The sequence below is a fragment of the Anolis sagrei genome, chromosome 3 (assembly GCF_037176765.1).
Source record: "Anolis sagrei isolate rAnoSag1 chromosome 3, rAnoSag1.mat, whole genome shotgun sequence".
Taxonomy (NCBI): domain Eukaryota; kingdom Metazoa; phylum Chordata; class Lepidosauria; order Squamata; family Dactyloidae; genus Anolis; species Anolis sagrei.
The window spans coordinates 149,552,025-149,560,218 of NC_090023.1; positions in this window are offsets into that span (position 1 = coordinate 149,552,025).

Sequence of the window (8,194 nt, forward strand, 5' to 3'; positions counted from 1 at the left end):
AGAGAGAGAAAGAGAAAGAGCACTTTTACCTGCCTTCCAGATCAATAAAGTCAAAGGTAAACAGTTTGGGTCAATTTCGAAGAGAGGAACATTCCATTCCGTTGGGGAATGGGACCAAAGAGGAGAGCATATGTGTACAGGTATATTTAAAGTAGAGAGAGGGGGTAGATAGTGAGATATATATAGATAGATAGATAGATAGATAGATAGATAGATAGAGAGAGAGGGGGGGTATAGAAAGAGAGAGAAGGGGGGGGGAGAGATTTTATAGAGAGAGGTAAATAGTGATTAGGTAAATAAAGCAAGCACTCTTTTCTGTCCAACATTTGTCTTTATTATTTCTTTCCAGAGTCTTGTGTGTGTGTTTTCAGTGAAAGCATTATAGATTTCTTTTCTCCTTTCTTTTTTACGGTGGGTGTTTCTCCTTTCCTTACCAAAGCTGCCTGTCCTTCTCTCCTTCCCTCTCTCACCCTCTTTTTCCACAGGCCATTCGAGAAGAAGTATCTTTCTCCCAAGTCACAACATCAAATGAAATTAATTTTTCCCCCAAAAAAGGGTTTAAACGTCACCCACTTAGGAAGAGAGATTTGTTTGTGGAATATACACATACACACACATATATTCCACAAACTCTCTCTCTCTCTACACACACACACACACACATTCCACAAACTATATATACATATATATACACACACACACACATACACACACACATATATTCCACAAACTATACACACACACACACACATTCCACAAACTATATATATATAACATTTTTATTCTCTCTCTCTCTACACACATATACATGTATCTGTGTGTATGTACATACCCACATATAAATACACACACACATATATGCATCTGTATGTGTGTGTGTATATATAGTAGCTATATCTAATATCTAATCTAATATACTCACATATAAATATACACACACATATATATGCATCTGTATATATATGATAGCTATATCTAATATCTAATATATATAATATCTAATCTAATATACATGCTCACATATAAATAAACACACATATCCATCAGTATGTGTGTGTCTGTGTATATATAATAGCTATATCTAATATCTAATCTAATATAAATACTTACATATAAATATACACACACATATATATGCATCTGTATATATATAATAGCTATATCTAATATCTAATATATATAATATCTAATCTAATATACATGCTCACATATAAATATACACACATATGCATCTGTATGTGTGTGTGTATATATATATAATAGCTATATCTAATATCTAATACATATAGTATATAATCTAATACACACACACATATATGCATCTGTATATATATATATAATATCTAATCTAATATACATACTCACATATAAATATACACACACATATATATGCATCTGTATATATATAACAGCTATATCTAATACATAATATATATTAGATATTACATATATTTTATTATATATATACACACAGAGATATATATGTATATATATCTGTGTGTATGTGTGTGTGTGTGTGTGTGTATATATGTATATATATATACATAAACACATACACACACATATACATATGTATCTGGATACATACAGGTAGGCATACTTATGTATTTATGTGTGTGTATGCCTTTAATTTCCCTCCAAACGCAGAGTCTCCCCACTGTTACCTGCGCCCACCGGACCGTCCGCCTCTCTTTCTCCCTCTCTTTCTCTTTCTCTCTGTCTCTCTCAATGCCTCTCTGCTCTCCCGGTCTGTTTGGAGGGTTAGGGTTAGCATTTTTATTGAATCGTTTGAGGCTCTTTGGGAAGAAGGGCAAAGAGCCGGCCCCGCAAAGCCGCACCAGTCTCGGCGAGCCTTCTTCCGCCAAAGGGAGGGAGCGCAAAGGTGCCTCCCCCTCCTCCTCCCGGCCCTAGGTTCCGCCGTCTTGCCTGGCTTCCGCCCTCTTGGAGCCAGGCGCGCGCTCTTGTTGACACGCGAAGAGGGGGCGGGGCCACGTTGATCGTCAAGGGGCGGGGCCAAGGAAGGGCGCGCCTTGGACAACTGCCGTTCAAGGATTCCATGGCAAGAATCACTGGGTTGCTGTGAGATTTCCGGGCTGTATGGCCATGTTCCAGAAGCATTCTCTCCTGAGGTTTCGCCCACGTCTATGGCAGGCATCCTCAGAGGTTGTGAGGTCTGTTGGAAGCTAGGCAAGTGAGGTTTACTTTTCTGCCTGTCTCTTCTTCAGGCAAGACTGGCTTGAGGCTGAAGTTCTAGTAATAATAATAATAATAATAATAATAATAATAATAATAATAGAGGGAAGTCAATAGTAGTAAACTGCTTCAAGTACAAAAGACAAAGAGGGAATACCGTAAAAACATAATCCAGAGCAGAAGAGAAAACTGGCGAAAGAAGGCTCTCCATGGACAGTTCCTGGGAAAAATTGAGAGCCAAATTTTCAAAGAAAAAACATGGTTGTGGCTCACAAATGGGACTTTGAAAAAGAAGATGGAGGGCCTGATTCTGGCAGCCCAAGAACAAGCCATTAGAACTAATGCCATCAAAGCCAGAATTGACAAGTCAAGGACAGATCCCAAATGCAGACTTTGCAAGGAAGCAGATGAAACAATATATTGTCGAAGGCTTTCATGGCCAGAATCACTGGGTTGACGTCAAGAGAATGCCTCTTGAACATGGCCATATAGCCCGGAAAAACCTACAAGAACCCAGATGAAACAATAGATCACATCCTCAGCTGCTGTAAGAAGATCATGCAGACAGACTACAAGCAGAGGCATAACACCGTTGCTCAGATGATTCATTGGAACTTGTGCCACAAATACCATCTGCCTGCGACAAAGAACTGGTGGGATCACAAGCCGGAAAAAGAACCAGTACAAGAAAACTGCACTACAAACCAGAGCTGACAGCTGGCACAACAAAGCCTTGCATGGGCAGCTCCTTGACAAAATTGAAGGAAAAGTTGAGAAGGAGAAGACCTGGTTATGGCTCATGAATGGAACCCTGAAGAAGGAGACAGAAGGCCTGATTCTTGCAGCCCAGGAGCAAGCCATCAGAACAAGTGCTATGAAGGCCAGAATCAAAAAATCAGCAGATAACCCAAAATGCAGACTGTGCAAGGAAGCTGATGAAACCATGGACCATATCCTCAGCTGTTGCAAGAAAATTGCACAGACAGACTACGAACAAAGACACAAATCTGTGGCCCAAATGATTCACTGGAACTTATGTCACAAGTACCACCTACCAGCAGTAAAGAATTGGTGGGATCATAAACCTGCAAACAGACCCGCAGCCAGGATTTTGATTCGGAGGGTTGGGGGGCTGAGTTTGATTCGCGCGGGGGGGGGGGGGGGGGGGGGGTCAGGATCCACCCCTAGCAAATCTTTTGTATCATTATCCCAATATCCCCATGCATATAGGATATATCGAGCATGGTGATCAGATCATGATATGAATAAACATAACAGTTTAAATAATGTACCAGTAAGACCTTCTCGCAGCTACGGGCCTGCCTGCAAAGGTAGTGGAAAATGAACATGCAAAAATACTGTGGGACTTTTGAATCCAGACTGACAAAGGTTTGGAACACAATACACCAGACATCACGATTGTGGAAAAGAAAAAAGTCTCCATTGGGTTGGACTGGATGGCCCATGAGGTCTCTTCCAACTCTTTGATTCTATGATTCTTTGATTCAATGAATTATTGATGTAGCCATACCAGGTGACAGCCGCATTGAGGAAAAACAACAGGAAAAACTCAGCAGTTATCAGGACCTCAAAATGGAACTGCAAAAGCTCTGACATTAACCAGTACAGGTGGTCCCAGTGGTCATTGGCACATTGGGTGCCATGCCAAAAGATCTGAGCCGGCATGTGAAAACAATAAACATCAACAAAATCACAATCTGTCAACTGCAAAAGGCCACTTTACTTGGATCTGCATGCATCATTTGAAAATACATTACATAGTCCTAGACGCTTGGGAAGTGTTCGACTTGTTATTTTGTGATACGAAATCCAGCACATATATCTCATTTGCTGTTACATACTGTATATTTGTGTCAGTAAATTAATAATAATAATCTGTCTGAATTCGGAAGTCCCAGAGGAGTTTGAATAATAATAACAATAATAATAATAATAATAATTATTATTATTATTGTTATTATTATTCAAACTCCTCTGGGACTTCCGAATTCAGACTGACAGAGTTTTGGAGGACAATACTTCTGACCGCACGATTGTGTTAAAAAACACAGTATGGATTGCAACATCGACAATCCATACTTTGTTTTGTAACACAATCATGAAGTCACAGGTGACAGCAGGATTGAAGAGAAACAACTGGAAAAGCTGACACAATATGAGGATTTAAAGATCGAACTGCAAAGACTCCGATACAGGCCAGTAAAGGTGGTCCCAGTGGTGATTGGCTCACTGGGTGCAGTGCCTAAAAACCTTGTTCAGCACTAAACACAATTGACGCTGACAAGATTACCATCTGCCAGCTGCGGAATTTATTTATTATTTATTTATTTCATTCACTTATACCCCGCCCTTCTCACCCCGAAGGGGACCCAGGGCGGCTTACAGGGAGGGCACAATTAGATGCCCAATCATACAAACAAGTAATCCAAAAAATATAACAATTCAGCAATTAGATTAAAACATTAATACATAGTAAAATCGTAAAACCTAAAACAATCTCATGTCAGAGTCCATATATCAGAGTCCATACATCCGTTCTACTCCGTTTGTCCTTGTCTATCGCCAGGTCCTTGAGTTAGTTATCAGAGTGACCAAAAGCTTGGTCCCACATCCAGGTCTTTAGTTTTTTCCTAAATGCTAGGAGGGAAGTCGCCGATCTAATCTCCCCGGGGAGTGAGTTCCACAGGCGGGGGGCCGCCACTGAGAAGGCCCTGCTCCTCGTCCCCGCCAGCCTCGCTTGTGAGACTGGCGGGGTCGAGAGCAGGGCCTCCCCAGAAGATCTTAAACTTCGAGGTGGGACGTAGAGGAATGCTACCTTACTGGGATCTGCACACATTATTAGCTGATACATCACACAGTCCTAGACACTTGGGAAGTGTGTGACGCGTGATCCAATACAACAGCCAGCAGAGTGATCTTGTTTGCTGTGGACACATCTTGTTGTGTTTCTAATAATAATAATAATAATAATAATAATAATAATAATAATAATAACAATAACAATAATAATAATAATTTTTAATAATAATAAATATGGATGTGTCTAACAAATAGAACTTTGAAAAAAGGAGACGGAGGGCCAGATTCATGTAGCCCGAGAACAAGCAATTAGAACAAATGCCACCCATGCCAGAATTGAGAAGTCCAGGACAGATTCCAAGTGTAGGCTCTGCAAGGAAGCAGACTAAATGATGGATTCATACTCAGCTGCTGTGAGAAGATCAGGTAGACAGACTACAAGCAGAGGCATAATACCTTTGCTCAGATGATCCATTAGAACTTGTGCCACAAATACCACCTGCCTCTGACAAAGAACTGGTGGGATCACAAGCCTGAAAACGTTACAGAAAATGAACACATAAAACTAGTCTGGGACTTCCGAATTCAGACTAACAGAGTTTTGGAGCACAATACAAGATGGGATCTTTGATGTTGCAATCCCAGGTGACAGCAAAATTGATGAGAAGCAACTGGAAAAGCTGCTTCTCACCATATGAGGATTTAAAGATCTGCAAAGACTCTGGCACAAGCCAGTAAAGGTGGTCCCAGTGGTGATCAGCACACTGGGTGCAGTGCCTAAAAACCATGGCCAGCACTTGAAAACAATCAGCAATGACAAAATCATCATCTGTCAACTGCAAAAGGCCACCCTACTCATATTCACCAATACATCACATAGTCCTAGACACTTGGGAAGTGTGTGACATGTGATCCAATACAAAAGACAGCATAGTGATCTTGTTTGGTGTGTACTAATCTTGTGTATCAAATAATAAAAATAAAAAGCTTTCTCCACATCAAACCAAATTTGTTACTGCAGTTGTGAACACCTCTCTTTCATGCCTGGGCATTGCTCTTATCATTTTGTTCCCAGACTCTTTCCATAATTATGTTGATAATATCCCTTGGAATTGCATATTTGAAGTATTGGAGATAATGAACCTTAGTGAAAATCTTATATGGGTATGAAGACAATATATTCAGTTTTGGTGAATGGCAATAGCACAACTGAGCAAGGAAGTCTATCTTCACCTTTGCTTTATATTTTGGCATTGGATACTTTATTGATTGACATCAGACAGGAAGATGTCTCTCTATGGCAGGGGTCAACAAACTAAGGCCTGGGGATCCGGCCCTCCAAGGTCATTTACCTGTCCCTCACTCAAGGTCAACCTAAGTCTGAAACTACTTGAAAGCACACAACAACAACAACAACAACAACAACAATCCTATCTCATCAGCCAAAACCAGGCCCACACTTCCCATTGAAATACTAATAAGTTTATATTAGTTAAAATTGTTCTTCATTTTAATTATTGTATTGTTTTAAAGTGTTTTTTTTTTGCACTACAAATAAGATATGTGCAGTGTGCATAGGAATTCATGTTTTTTATAATCCAACCCTCCAACAGTTTGAGGGACTGAGACCTGGCCTTCCGTTAAAAAAGTTTGAGGACCCCTGGTATAAATCATCTTTGGGATAAAGACAAGCAAAAAACCAAACAGTATAAGGTGAAGGCTTTTGAGGATGATTTAGTGATAACAATTAAAACCAATTGGACCTCATGTATGCTTTCCTCTCTTTTGTTTTTTCTCTTTGGTTTCTTTTTAAAAATCTATCAATAATTTTTAAAAGAGCAGGAGGGAAGGAGTGAATGAGTATGTAGGATTTTTAAAGTACATTTCAGTAAGTTTTTTTGAGGTGAGTGAAGAACTGTCATGTAAATTTAAACACTGTGTTAGAATTAACAGGATAAAATAAACATTCCCTTTTCAAAATAAATATATTTGACTAAAGGTTTTCTTAAGCTTTCTCTTACGCCCCTTGGAAGGGTTTAAAATCTGGTTCAGCTAGTTTTTACATGAGGAATAGAGGAGGACCTATTTTTGCCTTTGGAGGCAAAATGCTTCATTAGGTTAATGCTGTTCCCATGCTTTCTTACAACAGGGTAAGCACAAAATCACTTCACACAGTTTAGTTATATTGCAACTCATAAGAAATCTGGAGTACACTTTATCAATTCAAAACACATGGATACTTTGATATTCTGGTAACTATTAAAGTAGAACATATCAAACTTCTGTGCTTTACTAAGCAAAGTTCTAGGTGGCATTTTTTGCAGCAAAATAAACCAGTGTTTGGACTGTGGTAGACCTTTATAAATATGGAGAGTGATTGAACTCCTATGCACAGTTACTTTGTTGGTGTAATTACTAACACATTCAAGTTACTTCTAGGAATTAATTTTAAAGGATGTTGGTGGCATCATTAGAGGCATTTAGAAATTGCATGTTCTAGGCCATTCACTTATCAAGCCAATCCTCCCGCTTCACTTAGAAACCTAGAAAAAAATGAAACAGTAGCAAGCAATGCAATATTTTAATATCAGAAGAAATTGCAATGAGTAGCATTTTAAGTACTAATAAGAGTATTAGAAATGCATTCATTAAAAAAAAGTCATTTCCCAAGTTCTCAGAAGGAATAATGGAACACTTTGAATATAGATTCTGTCTTGGCTCCAACTAATCTGTGCATCTTCATAGCTTACTTATATCACAGATTTGATAATTATCTTAAAGGTGGGTGTGGGTGTGCTCTGTTGTAATTAATGTTGCCTCCTTGCTGGGGAAGGACAAATTACTGTTCCAATCTATTATCATTCAAACATCCTGAAATGTGAATGTTCTTACAAGCAGAATTTGTATTTAGAAGTGCCCTCAGTGTGTTCAATGTAGTTTTCTCCCAAATAGGAATACATTGGTTAGAATGAAGGCAGCCTTTATTATTCCTGAGAGAAGACTCAACTACATAGAAGTCTATTTTGCCAGATAGTTTTGAAGGCTCAGCCCTCTAATCTTGGGAATTGGGGCTCAAGCCCCCCCCCCCCCCCCCGTTTCATTTCATGCCATGCTGGCTATGCAGAGAGTTGTGTCTCTACCTCTATTATGGTTTCCCCTGTGGGAGTATCCCTGGTTCTCC